The sequence below is a fragment of the Protopterus annectens genome, chromosome 3.part0 (genome assembly GCF_019279795.1).
Source record: "Protopterus annectens isolate FY-2018-M chromosome 3.part0, PAN1.0, whole genome shotgun sequence".
NCBI lineage: Eukaryota > Metazoa > Chordata > Ceratodontiformes > Protopteridae > Protopterus > Protopterus annectens.
The window spans coordinates 117,813,787-117,834,851 of record NC_056731.1 but is presented as its reverse complement, the minus strand read 5'-3'; the positions used below and the strand labels follow the sequence as shown (position 1 = coordinate 117,834,851).

The 21,065-nt window shown below is 36.2% G+C and overlaps 1 protein-coding gene across 1 annotated transcript in view; it reads right to left on the bottom strand.

Annotated features, from left to right (window-relative positions):
* Nucleotides 1-21,065, bottom strand: part of LOC122796777 (macrophage mannose receptor 1-like) — a 1,798,323-nt gene that overhangs the window by 1,582,592 nt on the left and 194,666 nt on the right. The gene's annotated exons all lie outside the window — the stretch shown is intronic.

The window sequence follows — 21,065 nt, the reverse complement described above, 5'->3', positions numbered from 1 at the left end:
GTGGGGAGGGGGGGGGTACCTGGCATGCCAATGTGAGTTATGAGTGAGAGAGTAAAACAACTTGGTGAACTTGTTAGCACAGGTAAACAGGATGGCTAACATAATGTTGACTTAAAACTCTTGGGAGGCATTAGAGATATATTTTTTAAGCTGTATCATAAAAAGGAGTCATAGCTAATAGTTCTTCCAGACCTTATATCCTACCTAATAATAACAGTACACAAGGGGTTCAGGCTTATTGCCGTGGTAAACCGGTTAACTGATCTCCTGCCTACAACACAACTGTACGTTTTTGGTATTTGAGTGAATAATGCTACAACTAAGTTAAAAATAAGACAGAATCTTATTTTTTGGTAGGCGTAGTTATTAAACGTGGACTCAGTTTTATCCTGGGATGAATGTAGAGCCTTACATGCTATACCTATGGATCGATAATGTTTTATGACAAACCCATTCAAAAACTCAAAATAACTAAAATATGCAAGTCAGCTAAAACAAAATTGTCAAGGTGGCTGACATGCTTTTAGACATTAAAGGGCCCTCTGCAGTGCTACACAGGATGATAAGTATGTTGTATAACAGATTTGAAACTCACAGACAGAGCATTATCTATGTGTACACTCATATGGCAAATAGAACTGCCATTTCTTCCTTATGACTTGATCTGGCCCCAAAGAATTTTAAGCCTTAAATCTGAAACTTTATCTCATAAATTCAGATTTTTTTGGCTGGCAATTTAAGTTCAAGTATTTGATACCCCCTGCAAGCTCAGTGGAATGCTTCTGGGTATTTACTCTATCTGCTGGAGATGCACTGATGGAGCATTAGATGATTTGTTGCATGTTTTTTGGGATTGTTCTGACTTACTGCAATTTAAACAGATGCTGCAGCTGGTATATGACACAATTTGGCCACGTACAGTTAAGGTGGATAAGAAAACATTTTTTGAGCATTAATATGTCCATAAGATTGTCCTTGTCAGAACTAAATTTGTTGAACTTAATAACGCTTGTAACTAAAAGATGTATTACAAAGAGATGGAAAACCAAGACTGCTCCATCATTTGTAGACCTCTGTACCCTGATGGAAAGGATCTGTGGTTTAGAACATCACTTACTAGATCCATGAATAAAAGAACTTGCTCTGGAAAAATGGACATTAGGGATACATTTTACTACTGCACGCAACTGGCCTCATAATAACAGTGTCAGGCTAGAGTATGGCTGATACATATGTACTCACTAATTGCTGATTATAACTGTATGTGATTTTTATACTGTTAAATGGACTGTGGTGTTTTATGAGTTTAATAAATTGTTTTGACAAAAAGAAAAAAAACTGTCATCCAGGTGGTTAGTTAAAGAGTTTCTAGACTGGGGTGTATAAAACTCACCCTGTCTGTGTGAGCAATTCACCTGTGGGGAAACTTGTGGTCATTGCCATTAGCCAGATTGAAAAGACTGGTGAACCACTGCTGCTTTAGCCAAAAGGGAATAACCACCAGATCTTCTGAGAGTCTTTTTGGATCTTCAGAAAAACCCTGAATATCAGTGGAAAGGATGGAAAAATATATAGGAACATCGCTTTCCATGGGAATGAAAAATATCTGTCCTCCAAACCTGCTTGCAAGGAGTCCTGGAGCAGAATTTCACAATGTAATTAAGGTGTTCCCCAGTGGGTAGATCGATTCTTGGAAGACCCCAGGATAATGTTTCTATTCATGGAGGTCTGTTCTGTTCTTGCTGAGCATGTCTACAGCCATGTTTTACTCTGATGGAATATATGAAGCCTAAAGAGTCAATCTGAGATGAGTTGCTACTTCCTAGACTATCACAGCAAGTCTGCAAAGAGGGAAAGATTTGGCAGCCCCCATTTGTTTATGAACCACGTGACTGTGGTGTTGTCTGTGTATACCTGCAGAGGTCCTGGGAACCACAGATGATTTACAACCTTTGAGCCACTGATAACTGCTAACATCCCACTAATATTTATGAGATTCTTTCTGTTTACAGGATCCCACAGGGCTTGTATGTTTACTCCTTTGGAAAATGCTCCCCACACCATTTTTGAAGCATCTATGGTGACTGACTGGGAGGGGATCAGAAAGGGGAATGAGAGATGTGGACTGAGAGCTATCTGGTCCACCCACCATCCAATCTCTATGTTTACAAAGCTCGTCCTTAGGATTTGAAAGACTAAAGGATGTAGAAGTTGAGTCAAAACTGATCTGGGATACCATTGTGTTTTCCTCATGTATATTCTGCCCAGGGGAAGTAAGAGTATCATCAATGCCATGTACCACTTAATCTTCAGAATCTCCCTTGCAGATGCATGGTTTTGACAAGAGAAACTCATAAAAAAGTGTTGAAACACACCTTATTTATCTTTAGGAAGAAAGTCTCTTCCCAAAACACAGTTCAGCAAACATTCCAAAAAAATCTTTCTGTGAGAAGGGAAGACTGAAAATTTCTGAAAGTTTATTTCAAAACCCAGACTAAGTAGAGGTTTCTGAACAGTTTCAAAAGACTTTTGACAGCTTAAAAAAAACAGTCTACATAGACAAGATAGTCTTCCAAATATGGAAATTGTGAATACATTAAAGCCTGCAGTTTGCAGTGACTAGAGCTAGACATTTTGTGAATAGGCTTACTGTTATACCAAATCCAAAGGATAAAAAAGAAAATTGATAAAGTTAAGTTAGATACAGCAAATCTTAAGAAATACTGTCTTTAGATTCACCTTTAACATGAAAGCTAGAGGAGGAAACAAAGGTTTAGAAAAGGGTTTAGAAAAGAAAGCTTATCTACAGGTCTCCAAGATCCTTCTGTTTTAGGAACTAGAAAATTATTGAATAAAAACTTGTCTCTATGAGACTACAGGGACACAGGTTTTACGACTCCCTGATATATCATGTGTTGCAGGATGGAAGGAATAAGGGACATCTGGTCCCCTGGACAAAAGAGAAGCCCTTAGAAGGTAAGAAGCAATCCCCCATTGCCAAGTGTACCCCCTCTGGATTACTTTTAAAGCCCAGCTGTCTGAGACAATCTGGATAGAGAAATAATCACTGAATCTGCTTTAACTGCACTAACTGTAATAACTCATATTTAATTTCAGAGGAAAGCTTCTTTGTTCTTAGACAAAGTATCAACATAGAACTCTCTTCAGCAGGAACATCTAATCAAATACTTTTCTCAGAATCAGAGAACTCTGACTGAGAAGAATTTCCTGAAGTGCAATCATCTCCCTGCTATGTCTACTTTTCTGACTGAAATTCACTGTCAGAAATGGAAGGAACTGTTTTTCTTTCTTTCGTCTCTCTCTCTCTCTCTCTCTTTTTTGCCTAACAAACGAGAAGGCAAATAAAATGCAGTAATAAGTTCATTGGCAAATCTCAGTAAGTCTGCCATACATGCAGAAGCAGAAACAAGAGACTGTAGGTTTTTCTCACTAAGTGCACTATTTCTGAGAACAGTCTGACTCGTATTGGGTGCACTGGTCTCAGCTTCCACCTGCCCCTCATTGCAAAGTGAAGATCCCTTGCCTGTTCCTTCCCCTGGCACTGACAAAAGTGGCTTTCCCATGATCTCCAAGGGCATCCATACAACCACAGAGGATGTGACTATTCTCCAGTCTTTGATGGATGAAAAAGCCATACAAACAGGACTGGAGGGGAAAAGATGGGTGGTCTGAGAAACAACAAACAGCCGTGGCAGAGTAATCCACCAGCAGATGAGGCAGAATAAGGGCTAGCTTGACACCTGAAGATTCCTTAGAAACTTTCTTATTTTTGCGTGCAGAAGATACTAACATAGAGATCATCAGATGCACCATACGTAAGCTGATGTGGAAAATGGAGAACTGAGCCTGGATGAATTAGTAATTGATAAGGTAGAAAAGAAGTGGCTCTAAAATAGTTAAACCACTGACAGTCTCCCACAAGTACTGTATCCTTTCCCAGTCAAACAAAAGTTTACAATATAAATAAAATTTCTATCAAAGTAAAGTGTTTCTCTCATTAAGTTCTCACAAGCATTTACATTACAAATCCCTAAGAAATGTGATGACAGTTTGAACACAATCAGTTTCCCAGCAAGACGCAATAATTTTCACAGGAAACACAATTTAATGGAAGACGTTCCCCAATGGGGACTTATCTGCCCAGCTCTTAAAGATTACTGGCTGCTCAACAGTATCATGGGACCCACTAAAGATTAGTTTCTTCTGTGGAAAAAAGCTCAGATGCTTTGCATTGCATATTCCAACTGCCTTTTTTATGGAGCTCTGTTCAAGCTCCTGACAGTTGCAACACATGGAGGGTGCTCTTACTTTTGGATGCTAGCCAGTAGCGGGGGGGGGGGGGGCATATATGTAGCTTAGGCTACTGCAGCAGTGATCTATGTTTGAACATGTCGAAGCTTCCAGTATGATCTCAAAAACATAGTCACTAACAAATGAAATACTTTTTAAGAACAAAAACATTAACAGAATAAAGTATTTGCATATGTCTACAATACTTGACACATGCAGTAATGTCTGAAATTATAACAAAAGTTTCTAGGGCAGGAAATCTTATTCCACCATCTTTTTGTTCTTGCATCCGATGACCCACAGCTATTCTAGGTTTTTGGGATGCCCTAAGAAGTTTAATCAAATACCATTAAATTCATTAATGTGTTCTTTAGGAGTTGTCTCAATAATGTATAGCAGTTAGTGCTAAGCAATAAGAAGTCTGTGTTTCCACTCGAGGGCTCAACCTGGTGATGAACATGTACAGTAAGGTCTCAGTTAACTGGCACCCATAGGGACTGGTAGATGACGGATAACTGTAGTTTCTGCTTGCTTGAGAATTACTATTAAAAAAAGGCCTGACCAAAACTGTACACTATATTATTTGCTTGGTTTGGCTTGTTCTCAGGTTGGGGAAAGAGGGAATTTATTCCTAGCTTCCTTTTTAAAACTCTAAAAATATAAGGTATGCTTCTGCAGGGGGAAAACAGAAAGTGCTACACATGAAACTTGTACTGTATTTCTTATTTCTTCAATTTTTTTTTGCTGGTTGCTTGAGAGTGCCAGTTGCTTGAGTTCTGGTTAACTAAGAGTTATGTGTGTGTGTGTTTTGTGTGTGTGTGTGTGTGTGTGTGTGTGTGTGTGTGTGTGTGTGTGTGTGTGTGTGTGTGTGTGTGTGTATTTATATATATATATATATATATATATATATATATATATATATATATGTATATACATATATATATATATATATATATATATATATATATATATATATATATATACATATATGTATATATGTGGGTCCATGTCATTTCACTGAAAGTTCATTTCACCGAAACTCATAAGGGTGAGACCATTTGATTGAAAATTCTTTAGAATTAACATTCATTTCCTAGAAAGCTTACTGTACTACAAATATGCCACAAATAATGTTTTTGCACCCCACCCATGTGGGGATCTTTGCCCCAACACCCCCTTACTTTGCATACTAACTCTATGGTAGCACAAATCAGGAAAAAGAAAAAAGTACCTTTTCATTCCTTATAACTCCTTACTCTGCCTTCTTTACATACTTTCTTACTGCTATCTAATTTTCTTCTCTTACTTTCTCTCCAAATATATACCATAAGCCAGTTTTTCCCTCACTTCATATTGCAATTTTTATTTGTATTAGACTAACTTACCTTTAATTTCTCTACAAACTATCTAAAATTTAAATAAATATTAAGTGATTATCATATACCTTCACTTAGAAGCCTGCTGTAAATAAAAAATCATTCCTCGTGGGCTAAGAGTTTTGTTGATGCCCACATATGTAGAGCAATACGCCCAACTGCTTGCTCAATGGCAAAAAATTAACATTGACACAAGTTTTGCATACATGTGCCTTCTCATTGATTATTTCCTACCCCTTGAAAAGGATTTAATGACGAATATTCAGCATCAACAGGAAGAAGCTTATAACAAGTACCTGTTGATTCTGTTGATGTGCTACTAAGTGAAATAATAGACCATGTATGCATCTATGAACGGAAGATTCTTGCACAGAACAAGAAGAAGCTTTCCAGAGATTTAAATGACTTTGCTAACAATTTTGTGTTTATGTGGCTGAAAACACAACAGGGAAGAAGTTCTACTAATAACTTAAATACTAAGCAAGTTAATATAATTAGTAACAGCAAAGCAAGGTAACTAGTACCACGCCCCTTGCTTGACGATGATGCAGACATCCTCAACAGTAGACACACCCATTTTGGCAGCTGAAACCAGCATTGTGGAGCAGCACTCAGTATACAATATGCCACAGGAGGGAATAAACATTGAATCTGATGCTGTAGTGAGACCTAAAACTGCAAATACTTCTTTCCAACCAGCAGTGCAGTCATTTTTTAATTTTCTGCTCCCTTTTCGACAGAGCAGGAAGTGATCCATCGAGGGAACGGACTACAGGCAAAGGAATAAACGGAGGGCACAAACCCAAGAAGGAACTACAAATACGCTAATCAGTATGTGGAAACAGGTGACTTAAAGTCAAATTTAGTTTGGAACATTTCAGCAACAGCACTTTCTATTACAGAAGAGGAAGTGCTGAATAAAGGTTTATCTTTAATTTCTGCACAGCCTGCTAATATAGCAGGCACATTAACTGAATTAAGGACATTTACTAGAAATGTATCCTTAAAGTTATTGCATGGTAACTCTGAAGTTAGTGGCAGTTGTTTTATGTTTAGAAAACCAAGCAGTTTTACACCTCCTCAGCATCCAGTTTTGGATATATATGTTAAACAATGATGACAATGGCATTTATACACTGTTAAATAATTCCAATTGATGGAAATGTTTTGTAAATTTATCTAAATGAGAACAACAAGTTCTGTATGACCTAGAACACAAGGATACTATTGTCATTAGGCCAGCCAAACAAGGGTGGCTTAATTGTGATAATGGACAGACTCCATTATTTTAGAAGTATGTTAGCCATGCTGTCTGATGTTAATGTGTATAAATTAATTCGATATACTGAGGTAGTACGGATGCAAGATGAGATTATTAGAACATTAAGGGATTGTTTTTTGAGCAGTACACTTGACAAGGTCTTGCTTAGTTATTTCATAGTTGAATATTTAAGGGTACCAGCCTTAAATGGAGTGCCTAAGGTTCACAAGGATCCCTTGAATCCCCCTTTTTGACCCACAGTGGCTGTAGCAGGGTGGGCAACCAAGCCCCTCTCTATTTACCTTGATAAACAATCAACACCAGTTCTTGCCATATGCACTTCAGTGTTAATAGATAGTAAACATTTTTTACAAGAATTTTATAAATTTGTTGATGAAAAAATGGATCGTATACCAGGTTATTTGGTCACCTTATATGTGAATTCCCTTTTCATATGCATACCAAACATGGAGGGAATACAGATGATCAAGAGAGTACTCCTGAAGAGTGGTATATATCATGAAACACACATAGATTTTCTATGTTTATTATTGGAGATGGTTCTTGAGTTCAGTGTATTCACATTTGATGACCATTTGGCCATGGGTACCTTGTTTGCCAGTGGCTATGCCAGTTTAGTCATGGTAGCTCAGGAAGAGGACATTATGTATAAATGTAATTTACATTAGCAAAATGCATTATTTTACCATTGTTTTGTTGATGACTTCTTGCTTTTCTGGAAGGGTTCCACCACTGAATTACAACAGTATGTTTATATGTTGAACTCAAGCACCACATTCCTAAAATGTTCTCATGTATTTTCTGATACATCCATTAATTTCTTAGATATCACACTGTATATGATTGCAGATGGTACTTTCTATACTCAGTTATACAGAAAAGAATGTTACAGGCCAACCTATGTACATCGACAGAGTATGCATCCACGACATATTTTTAAAAACATACTAAAAGGCCAAGGCCTGTGTACTAGCCATTTGCACAATATGAATGAGGACTTTGAGAGAGAGCCCTTGAAAATGAAGACTGATTTTATTTCTAGGGTCTACAATGCCAAAGAAATTGATAGTACATATATATATATATATATATATATATAAATATATATATATATATATATATAAATATATATATATATATATATATATATATATATATATATATATATATATATATATATATATATATATATATATATATATATATATATATATATATATATATATATATATATATATATATATATATATATATATATATACATAGATATATATAAATATATATATATATATATATGATACTGTTAGGGCTGATAGGGTAAATACTGGGAGACCATACTTTTTGACACCACCCGGATGTGATGACATCACATCCAAATTTAATAGGGATTACCAAGGAAGTACAATCTTCTTTGGGTTAACATACTCTAGTGATAACAAGAAAATTAGGGATATTATTTATAAACAGTGGACACTATTACACACAGATCAGGACATACATAGGATTGTTGGTGATAAACCATCTTTAGGATACAAGAACAAGAAATCATTAAAATATAAGTTAGGTTATCCCAAATCAACCAACCAACTAAATAGGACTATACCTGGTTATGGCATAAGAAGATGTAATAACTGCTCCTATTGTATGTATATTGATGTGTCTAGGTCCTTCATACATCCCAACATTAACAGGGAGTTTTCACATCTGCCGTCAGCTGATTGTAATTCAAAAGACCTAGTCTATCTTGCATTATGTAATGGTTGTTGTTCGGTCTATGTAGGTAAAATGAATAGGTGCCTACGAGAGCTCATTCGTGACCATTTATACTGTGCATGTAGGGGCATGAGATACAGTGCACTGGCAAAACACGTGATAAACACAGGCATGGAACATTATTTTAGGTTTGTAGCACTAGAATTAATTTATGATAACATCAATAAGGGAAAACTTGTGAACAGAAACTATCAGGCAGAACTTAAGTGGATTTTATTACTACAAGCACACCATTACCCTGGGATGAATGACGGCATATCTATACAACCCACTTTAAGAGAAAGACCTTTGAAAAAGAAATAAGTTGTATGTATATTTCCCTGCTATGTCAGTTCTACCAGATATATTTTATTTTTTATTTAGTATCCATGCATTTTTAATTTATATATATATGCTCTTTGAGATGTTTATATTTAAATCTATCTTGATTTTGCATACCATATATGGTTCTATGTGATATAGAGTGTTTGTAGCTTTAAACATATACTTGTGTAGTTACTATGGCAGCTAATAACACTGGATGCACTTTATTCTGATTTGTTGATTGTGACTGCTTTTGCACTTTTAAGTTTGTAGTTTTGAAATGCATTTTAGATCTGATGAAGCTTACTGCGAAAGCACTTATCTGTATTTTATTCTGTCATTAAAATTTGTGTTTTACATCTGCTGTGGACTGCTTTGAGAATAATTTGTTTATTATCATATACCTTGTATCAATTCTTAACTAATGCCTTTATATCATGTCTAATTTGTTATAATTATTTAAACTGCAAATGCTATTTTATTTTTTAAAAAAATTGTAAAATTACTGTTCTTAAAATGCTTGTAATAATTTGGAGCTTTTTTCCCTGGGCCTCTGTTGAAAGTGGGCTTATAGCCAGTCAGACTTCCCCAGTAATCAAATGTCAGTAAATAAATAAATAAAACACTGCAGATCAGTGCAGGAGTAAAAACACAATTATCTATAAATAAGGGAGTGCAACATGTCGGTGACCATTGCAGTCCATATATACTCTGCTAGACTTCACTTCCCTAATAACGTCTATGATAAGATATTACGCCATCAGGTACTTTCTTTAGTCTTCTACACCTTTGCAGGAAATGAGTTTTCAGTCAAATGAGTCTTTATCACATTCCATTTCTTGCTGTAATATCAAGGAGAGAATTTGTTGTAGAGAAATGGTTTCATAGAGTCCCATCAGATCACGTTAGAAAATTCATCATTACTAATGAAGTCTAAGAGTTGCTTTGTTTCTCTTACAAACCAAATGTTTTACCTTTGTTATCTAAACTGACAGTCTATTAAATGAAGCGAATGTTCTTGGATGTATCATTACTGCTTAAGTAAGTGCATTGTTATCGGATAAAGGACACATTATCACCTTTGCCCTTTCAATTTTATGATAAAATTTTAGAAACCAAGCAATTTGAAATACATACCTATCAATTCTTGACTGCATATCAATATATAAGAATAAAGAGTATAAAACAAAGAATTTTATTCAGAAAAGTATTAACATCAATAAGCTTAAGTCAGTGAAGTTTATGAAAGCTTTAGTTGATGCTGAAATTATAGGTTAGTTAATTGCACTAGTATAAGCAACTCTTAAGGAAGTAAATATTGTGGGAAGAAATAGCCAGGGAATTGTTATGGCTAGGCTTGTATAGGTCCTAGGGCCGATAGCACAGTACCAACCTATGAACCTTTGAACCTATAAGTATACAGTTAAAGTATCCTGCTGCTATTGTACTTTACTTCTTATTCAAAGTTAAAATTTCCAGATACTTCCTAGAGAGTTTAGGTACAATTTCCAGAATCCAGTAATATTTGTTAAGGTTAATACACTTTTCTGATACTTAAAAATGACCTTTGCATCATATCTTTATTACCATACAAGGTAATAACCCTAGACATTATAATAGAATTTAACCATAAAGTTGTTTCACCCTTTCTTTTTTTTTCCCTAAAGCTAGAATTTCTAGTACTGTATATTCCTTTGTATTTATCCAGTGAATATCATGTTCTAATAATTAAGTTCCTTGTAAAAAGCCACTGGTGTTTTATGCGTTTTATATATTTAAAATCGTTCTCGCTTATTGTCATTTTGAAGCCATTTACATTTAAAGAAATACATTTTAAAGAAAATGTCTTATATTAGGCATATACATACTCCTATTACTAATTACTATTCTATGATCTCCATAACAATCCAGATCCTTAGAATAATGACTGTATGAAAACTAAAGGAAAACTATTGCCTGAAAGGTTATTTTATTTAATATAGAAACACAAGGAAAAGGGTTAACAATGTTAAAGATAATTAAACTACAAGTAAACTTTTTCCTTTAAAGCTCCTAGTTTGACTAGAAATCCTGTTCAAACGATCCTGCTAATTCTCTTTTACTATCTTATATCCATGTACTTTAGTTGCCCTTACTTTGAATATATAGGCCACTATATGTATCAGCCAAGAAATGCTTTAGACTGGTTATTTATAAGTACATTATTAAAACTATCTGAATTACAGTGGTCAAAAAAGATAAACAAATATTTTTATTTTGCATTTTCATGTATTAATGTATATTCATTTAAACATATGTTTAATCTTTAGGTTCATAGATACTTACCAGGTATTCAGTCAATGAGACCATTGATGACACTATCCCAATTTTCCAAAAGCACCAGAATACTGTCTAGCCAAGCAACCTGCTCAGAGTTACACCATAGGCAGATGAAGGTTGCGGGTATCAAACCATGGACCACAAGAAACGGCCATCAATAACTCATAGTTTCAGTCTACCTCGCCAATCCTCATCCCTCAAACTCTCCCTAACACTTGCATTATTAACCTTCTCAAGACTATTCAAGTTCTACAAGCAAAGTCATATGCTGTCCACGCAGACATCCGGAGCCATTACCAACCACTATATATGTGAAGCTAAAGGTACCTATATAACTATCTGTTGCTTTCGAATGCTCAAAGCACATAAATTCCTGCTTCAACTAATATGTACCAATAATAGTATACAGAAAAAAGAGGAGTTGGTATAATGGCTAAGTTGTTTACCTCACAGACACAAGATACAAGGTTTGATTCCCACCCTTGAAAGAGAAATTGCCTAAACTTAAAGACCCAGAAGGGCAGCTAACCTAGTCTTTACCTATGCAACCAAGAGTGCTTCAATTCTATCTCTAGCCATCATATAGTAGTGTATGTCAATTTAAGCAGTTGTTTAATCTCTAGGATGAGAAGTAATCACCAAACTTGTACTTAGAAAGGTCATTGTGGAAACTGTCCTAGCCTCTCAAAATCCTTTGAGTACAGTGTGATCAAGTAACCTGCCCAGAGTCAAAAAGAAACAGAAGAAGGCTGGGGAAATCAAATGATCGACCACAACATACAGCCTGTCAACTATTCATAGTTTCAATCCACTGCACCAGTCTCCAGGCATGAAATTCTGCAAAACTCTCGCTTTACTAACTTTTTATTGTCATATATTTAGTTTGCATCCATTTAAACATATGTTCAGTCTCTGGGTTCATTGGTAGTCACCAAGCATGCAATCAGTGAGACCATCAAAGATACCATCCCAGCTTCCCCAAAACCCCTACCCTCTCAGAGTCACACAGCAGTCAGATAAAGGCTGTGGGAATCAAACCCTGCACTACAAGAAACAACTTGTCAACCTTCATGGTTTCAGTCCACTGCATTAACTGCCATACTTCAAGTTCTCTTCAATACTGAAGTTATTCATTTTCTTAAGACTGCTCAAGTTCAGTAACTAAAATCATGTGTCACTTGCTCTGACATCAGGAGCTATTACCCACCCATATTTATGTGAAGCTAAAGGTACTTATATAATAGTCTTTTAATGACCCTATCTGAATGTTTAAATCATATGTATTCTTGCTTTAACTAATATTTATCAATGATATTGTACAGAAAGAAAAGATTCTCAGTTAGAGCGTCTTCTGTGTAGCGACATGCGTGAATGGGCATTCCTTCGTTGAAGGTTGTGTGCTAGGCCTGGCAAGCCAGTACATAAAAATCTACTGCCAATCATTAGCGGACCGGAGTTCCCCTGTGGCGACCCCTAACCGGGAAAAGACAAAAGACATACACACACAAACATGTCATTAAAATGAAGAGCCTAGGCAAGTAATCCGAAGCCAAAAAAGTAAGGTTACTACCTTTGGAAATAGCAGAAATCTGAAAATACTTTTGATCAACCCAAGTGTCTAATAATGACCACATTTTGCAACTCCCAGGTTACCAGTTAAAACAAACAAAAGTCTTTCCTGTCTGTAACAAAAGATCCTAACAAGTGATAACCACATATATAATATAACATTTGTAAAATCAGATTAAAACATAAAATTTAACACAGGGAAAGACATTTAAAGACATACTGCTACATACGAGTCAGCATTCAAAAACAAATCATACTGTATCTGTATACCTGTCTACCACCTCATACTATGCTCTGTTCATGCTTGAAGTGGGGAACTTATCTCTTCAAGTAAATATGTAAATTTAAGGTTTAATTAATCAGTTAAGTACTTTTGTTGAAATCACTAAATAGATTAATTAAAACTATCCTAGGGATTGCTTCTTGTGGCTTTTTCTTTTGTCTAAGCTTATGCTACTGCGCATTTTTTGGAATTAAAATTTTGCACATATTTTATGACATTAGATGAACATTTACTTCAATAAAAAGACGTTATAAAGCAGGTAAACTTGCTGTATTCTTTCTATGCTATACTGTAGAGCAGGCAGGAGGCAATACCCATGAAGATCCCCATGTTGTGTAGTGAAAAGTTAGAAAGTGATCCCACTACTTTTTTTTTTATCTCAAGCTTTTAAAACATTCTAAATTGACTTTATTGCTTAAACAAGTGAGAAAATGTGAGCTTAGTATGTATGAGAAAAGGATTTTGATTAATAGAAAATTGCAAAGATTGTAAAACTGTACATTAATGAGCTGATCTGACTAGATAATTAGCTTTGACAATTGGCTAGGTAGTTGGTGTCACTTTAAGCAGATCCAGTTTGTGTCAGTCTGCAAAGATATGGTAGGTAAAACTTCCTGTATCACCAGGGGTGACTTACACCTGTCCTTCCAGGGCTTCCTAATGCTGGCTAAAGCCTTTGCTGTCATCATAGTGACTTTTTTAGCAGAATCCTCCTACTGGACATTCCTACATGTAACATTCAAACTTAGATTTGGACAAAATCATAGTATCACTATTGAAAGCTAGCATCTAAATATATACCTGCCATAACTTGAGGCATCCTGAAACTTTAACACATTCATGTTTATACAGTTACTGTGACATGGGTTCATTGCAATGCTAGCACTCTATCTATACCAGGGTTTAACACCTGTCACGCCTACTGACACCTGGGTAACTGTGAAGGAGTACCTATTTTGTTAGAAACACCATTACTTCACATCAGATTACCCACAACCCTAAACTGGTGGTCCTTGAGATCCAACTCACCCTTAGCAAATCAAACTGTTACCTCATTGCTAGCTACAAATTCCCATCAATGTCATTCAAATGTCACAGTACCTAGCTCAGCACCATTGAGGTATTACACATCAAACCAAATACCTTCTTATTGGGGCACTTCAATTACCCAAGTATTGACACACACTTACACCTCTAAAAATAGTAATGCTCAGCATTTCCTAGTCTTCATTAACACAAATGCACTGTTTAAAATGTGAAACTACCCACTACAGGTTCTATTATCCTTGTTCTGGTCCTCACCAATCTAGCTTGTAATCTTTCTGGGTTATGCTAAGAACCCATTTGTCTGATATCTGTTGCCAAATAGAGAAATAGAAAACCAGATTTTTGGGTAAGACTGAAAGTTCTGTAAGAGTGAGAACGGGATGGGGGGGGGGCAATCAAGATACAGTCATTCAGACTTGGACTGTCCTGGCTTTTGGATCCCCTTCTTTACTGTTTCTCGGACATCAATTTTCCCAACAGTTATTGGTGTTGCCTATTTTGCTTTTTGTAAAAAAGTCCTGAGGTAGGTGTGAAACCTTTAACAAGCTTAGACAAGAAAGTCTATAAAATCTAAGGCATCACTTGAATCAGTATTCCTTTCTCATCACACTTTTTCAGGACCTCAGCAGCAGATGATCCAAATAAGAATTCAGAATCTCAACCTTAATACTGTCAGGAAAATTTTGAGAAGGTAACCAAGCAATGTTTCTCATAACACTTCCAGCTACTCTGGAAGGGGTATCAGCTGATTCATAAGCACAGTTTACAGTATATTTAGTTACTTGAGAAACAATAGAAATAACTATGTTTACAGAAAATGTTCCATCATAAGAGGGGGAAAGTGGCTTTTCTCAAATGAAGCAAACAAAAACTTTACCATGTAAGCTTGACATTTAAGAATTCAAAAATTATGTGTGGCAGAAGAGTATACTTTATCCCAAATCTATCAAAGGCTTGTCCATCTGTTTCAGAAGGGGACAGAGCTGGGATTGGAAAATAATAATAATAATAATAATAATAATAATAATATATATATATATATATATATATATATATATATGGTTCTACCTGACTTCTTAAGGACAGAGAAGACCGACACCAGCGAATTGCTCCACCAGAAGAGAAAAAAGAAGACCGACGCTGATCAGAGGTGTGGCAGAACAACAATGCAGAAGACCGACCGACACGACGATGATGAACACACCCGAGGATGCGACATGGGGGGGGAATGTGTGTGTGACGTAGGTAGTGATGGACGTTAAGTGGCTGCAGGTAAGTGGATGAATTGTTGGTCTGTGGGGGGGGGTGGGTGGGTTAAGGGTTAAGTTAGTTAAGGGTTAGGAGGGTAGGGTTGGGTTAGGAGGGAGGAGTTAGGGGCGGTGGTTAGGAGTTAGAGGAGTTAGGGGGTTAGGGAGAGTGCGATAGGGGCGGTTAAGTGGTTAGGGGTTAAGGGAGGGGGGTTAGGTTTAAGTGAGTTAGGGTGTGTGACCCAGGGGGTAGTGGTGTAGTGGTGTGTAGTGTGGGGTGTGTTTTTGTGGTGTGTGGTGTGTGTGTTTTGGTGTGTGTTTGTTGTGTGTGTGTTTGGTGTGTGGGTGTGTAGTGTGTTTGTTTTTTTTGTGTCGTGTATTTGGTGTGTCGTTCGTGTTGTTTCTGTGTTATTTCGTGGTCGGTTATGTGGTGGTTCGTGTTATGGTTGTGGTGTGGTGTGGGTTTTCGAGATATATATATATATATACTTTATATAATCTATCTGTCTTCTTATGGGCTGCAGGTCAACTGTCTGGCAAGTTGCAAGCAGTAATAGGAACATCCTCCAAAGCTGAAAGAACAGGAACAACATGAATAGGTTGAGGTAATTCCACTTGTAACAAATAATATTTCTTCAAAGAAATTGGAATGTCATTATATTCCAATAGAAAGAAATGTATTAATTCTTGAAATGTTATCAGAAAAAGAAAATTATTCTGAGGTACTCTCAGAATTACTCTCATAAGAATCAAACATTTGAGGAGAAAAAAAAAACTTTGCCAATAAGCCCAAAATGAGGTGAGTCAAAAATCTGAACTAAACCCTGAGTCAGTCTCAAGAAATCATCCTTTTTTGAAGTAACTAAGGCAAGAAAAGACTAAAGTTCAACTTTCTGCTTCTTTCTGACAGGAAGATTCAAAGAATTAGACCTACCCCTGTCAGGAAAATCAACCCGAGGAGGAGGCATCCCTGTCTGTCTAGGTGGAAAACCATTTTCTGCTTCTTTCTCCAAGACCAACAAGTGTAGTTCACCCATGCCTGCAAGGAGCACTCCAACAGCCACGGAGGATGTATCTAACCCATGGTCTGTAGTTGCTGAAAAGAATAGACCTGAAGAATCCAAGGAAGAAGATGAACAGCCTGAGGAACCAGGAATGGTCCCAGCAGAGTCTCTCACCTGTGGGTGAAGCAAACTGTTAGTTTGCTGAAAGGGAAAGGCTGCTTAACAACTTTCTTCTGTTTGTTGCCAGAGGAAGGAAGAATCAAGGAACCCGTAGGAAGTGCCATACAACTGAGAAAGAAGCCTGAAGTCCTGATAACACTTATAGCAACAAGTAGTACTTTAAACTTGGAACATACCATGGTAAGCACAAAATGCACTTACTTGAGTCCCAAAACACACTTTCACTCAAAATATTTAAGTTAAACCAATGGTTTTGACAATAAAAACAGTAAGTGAAAACACAGAACTGCAGACTTTCAGGTAACTGAAAATTCATGCAACAGTCCAACAAAATAGAAATTCCCAGTATAAAACATTAAAAACTCAAAAAAAATGTGTGTGTGTGTGTGTGTGTGTGTGTGTGTGTGTGTGTGTGTGTGTGTGTGTGTGTGTGTGTGTGTGTGTGTATATATATATATATATATATATATATATATATATATAAATGCTTGTTTCATAAAATCAAAATGTTGAAGGTTTTGTCCCTGAAGATAACTTATCTGTCCAACAATGGAGAAACATTAGCTGAGCGCTGATCCTGTCAGTCCACAAAAAGAGAGCTCTTTGAGGGCAAACAAGCTCTGGAGGGCTTCATGCCCAGGCCACTAGTTTTTCCCCTTATCTTCTTGAGCAACCAACAGTCTGGGTGCATAGAAAGAGCCCAGAAGCTTTGGAAGTTGACTGGCTGTTATATCCTTAACAGGATGTAACCCATATTATTAACGCCACTGCAGCAACAAATAAGTTATGAACACTCAGTATTAGATATTGTTAGCATATTCTCTGCAAATAATTGAATTTTGGAAGTATAGTGATCATTTATTTTACATCATGCTACAATATTATTAAGTTTTATATTTAGGCTGACCAATTAAATGAATAATATTTATTCTTAATACCTGTACTTTAAATCCTCACAGAAAATGGATTATAAGGTCACACTGAAGTCCAGAAATAATCTTATGTGAAGTTTTTATATCAAAGTATTTTTGTTTTCTGTTAAAACAGTGTTCTATCTAGGTTACTCTGCTTGTATATTTCCACTCCATTTTTTCCTGAAGATTGCTGTTTTTTTTTAGATTTAAGAAAGGATAGGACATATACTAAAAAGTCAACATTGCTTGTACCCTCCGAAATAAAGATTCTTAGTCTTGCTGGAAATAAAATGTGACATTTAATACCACATTTTTAGGGACTTTGCCAGTGGAAAGCAAGTCTTCCTTTTTTTGTAACTTTTCTGTGAATATTTATTATCATATTTGAGGACATAATTACAAATTTTCAGACAGGGATTTGTCCAAGCAGTTCTAATAACAAGTTATTTATCCAGATGTGAGATAAATTTGACAATTACAGACCTGGGAGGGACACCTTTCCGGACTCAGAGTTGGCAAAAGGTCTATGAATTCTCTCTATACCAGATGGCAAGCCCTCCTGAAGGTTTAACAGTTTCGGAATCCAGATGGTGAGGAAATTATTTATTTATTTATTTATTTATTTATTTATTTATTTATTTATGTATTACAGTTTGGTGACCGGGGAAGTCCACTGGGCAGAGAAGAGCCCATTTTCAGTGGAGGCCCGGGGAGAAAAGCTCCAGAAAAATAAAAATAATAATAGTACAATATACATTTTACAATACAGCAGACTTGGTAGACAGTGTAGTAATCATATTCATTGAACATATTAAGGGCATTTTGAATATTGTTAATTTTGGAGTAGGCTGTATGTTATTGAACTAGTCATTACACATGGAAGGATAATTTGCTCAAAATAGACTTATCCATGTTTTCTTTTCCATTTTCTCAGCACACCAAACATTCTTATATTATTTCTTCTTTCCTGTTTTGAAGGTCGTAGTCTTATCCCTTGGCCAGTTATTTTGTTTTAGCAAAAATTCAGTTAGGTTTTTTACTCATTCAGTTTCCCTCAATGTCATTTAGCCTTGTTTCTATGCTAGCTGTGTGAGCATTTTTCTTTTGTGATCATAGTTTTAAGATGTTCAAGCTGTCTGTTGCATCGTCTTGTTGTCTATTGTTTTACCCCTGTTGTCTATTTTAATGATAATTCTTATGTGGATGATAATCTTCTGGAAATCTCTCTTTGTAAAGATGGTCTCTTGTCCAGTAGTTCTGGATACTGACATTAGTCATGTGGTCTGTTGATATATATTCTGATAGGACTTTTCTGAATTATTCCTTTTTAATGAGTCTTGATCCTGAGGCAAAATATATGTTTTCCTTCACTTTTAGCACTAACTGGATCAAATTTGAAAAAAAATCCTGTCAAAAACTTTCTAATAGTACAGAGCAAGTACAATTTGCTGCACGCAATTCACCATCTTAGCCATATCCCAGCTAAAAATGATTCTGAAAAGCCTATCTACTGCACAATCTTAGTTTTCACACATTCTGACAATTTCCAAGCTTCTTTTTGTTCCATCGTTCCAACCTATCTCAAATACTCTTTTCAGCCTTGTCCTCTAACACAATCACAATTTGTGCTCTATAGTTTCCACATGGCCACCAATTTTTCTCATTCTTTTTCACAATTCAACCACCTATTGTTTAACCAGCATCATAGCAACCCACTGATTATGTGAAAATTCTTCATCTTCTTCAGAAACTACTTGCAGTTATCTTGTAAATCCTTTTAACAGTCCAAATACATGCTACAAGCTTACTCTTTAATACGAATCACATCAGTTTGATATTGCTTCACTGGCAGCTGTTTCTACTCATCTTCATCAGTACTCACATCTTCCTCTAAAATATTTAAAAAAAAAATATTCTCCAGGTTTCTGTGCAGAGAGTAGAGCACTAGCTGTAACTCCAGTGACCGGGGCTCAAGTAACACCCCCATACTATGGGAGTCAGGCAGAGAGGAGGAGTGAAAGGATGTGTCCTACTCACCTTTCCCGTTAGGGTGGGGAGGGTTGTGCCTACTCGGGTACATGAAACTGCAATTTCCCCACTGAAGCCTAAGAAAAACACTTTTAAGTGCTTCAGGGGAATAGGCAGAGTTGTTTGGCAGGAACATTCTTCAAAAAACTGAAGGGATGGCCTCAGGTCAGCCAGCTGCACATCTCCTCTCCCACAGTTCTTCAGGTACAAGCAGGGAGTAGGGGTTAACAACAAAAATATTAAACCACCCATGATGACTATTTAAGTGAAGCTTTTCTCATTGTATGCTCAGCCTGATAATGGGGAACAAATGAGGTCATTGACCATGATAGGAGTGATGACCGAGAGGCAGCAGGAGCAAGGAGTGTAAGAAAATATGCTCTTCATATTTCTGCCATTGTTCATCTAAACACCTTCATACTTATGAGTTTTACAAACTCGCATCAAATTATATTATTTAGTGATAAAAATGCACTTGTTTGACTATAAACTATACATTGACAAGGGAGGCAACCAACCACATCAAGCACCAGAAGACTTCCTTAATAATATTAAGTTTAAGGTTAGAGCCCATTAAAATGGATTGCATAACATGCAATTAGCTCATACTGCCTCAGTAAATCAATGCTTCATCTACTGCACTGATAAAAAGCATTATAGTTAAAGCATTGTTCCATCTGCAGAATTATTTTCATATTGTCTTCATACCAGAAATTATTGAGGCAAATGATGTTTCGCATGTAAATATTAGTAGATCTGGGGTTCTAATGCAAATACAATTTCAGTCAGAAAAGTGTCAGAAATAGTATTTGCACAAAACATCATAAAATAAAGGTTTGTCTGGCTAGGAAGACTCCCCCCACACACCAAACAGAGGGTTGCATCATCCAAACTAGCACATTACTAAATTAACTATTAGTATAAGGCAATGTATAAACAAAAACTTTTCCATTTCATCCTTAGAAGTAAATGTGTACCCATTACGCAATGGCAAAGAGCTCAAGTAATGACTTTGTCAAAATTTTATTTTTTTAAATGATATCTCTTAATGTGGAGTCTGCCCCTGTACCTGTAGTAAAGCAATCTCATGTTTTGGGGGTTGAATAAATAGAGATGGGAGGCTTGTCCAAAAGAAAAACATTTCAGTTCAAAAAGTGAGTTGATTATTTCACTTTTGCATAATTCACATCTCAGTAAACTGAGAGTTAATGAAAAGATATGGGAGCAGTGACTCTCATCTTGTTTCTCAGTCATTGTCCATAAAAATCAAGGAGACTAAATGAACAAAACTGTTAGAATTCAGGGCATGCCTACATCAGCCATAACAACCCTTCAGCTGGCATGGAATACTTATCTCAGACATAACAAGAGAAATGGGAAGATGATGAAGAACCACAAGATTTCTAAAGATTTGCATCCTAAATGGCAT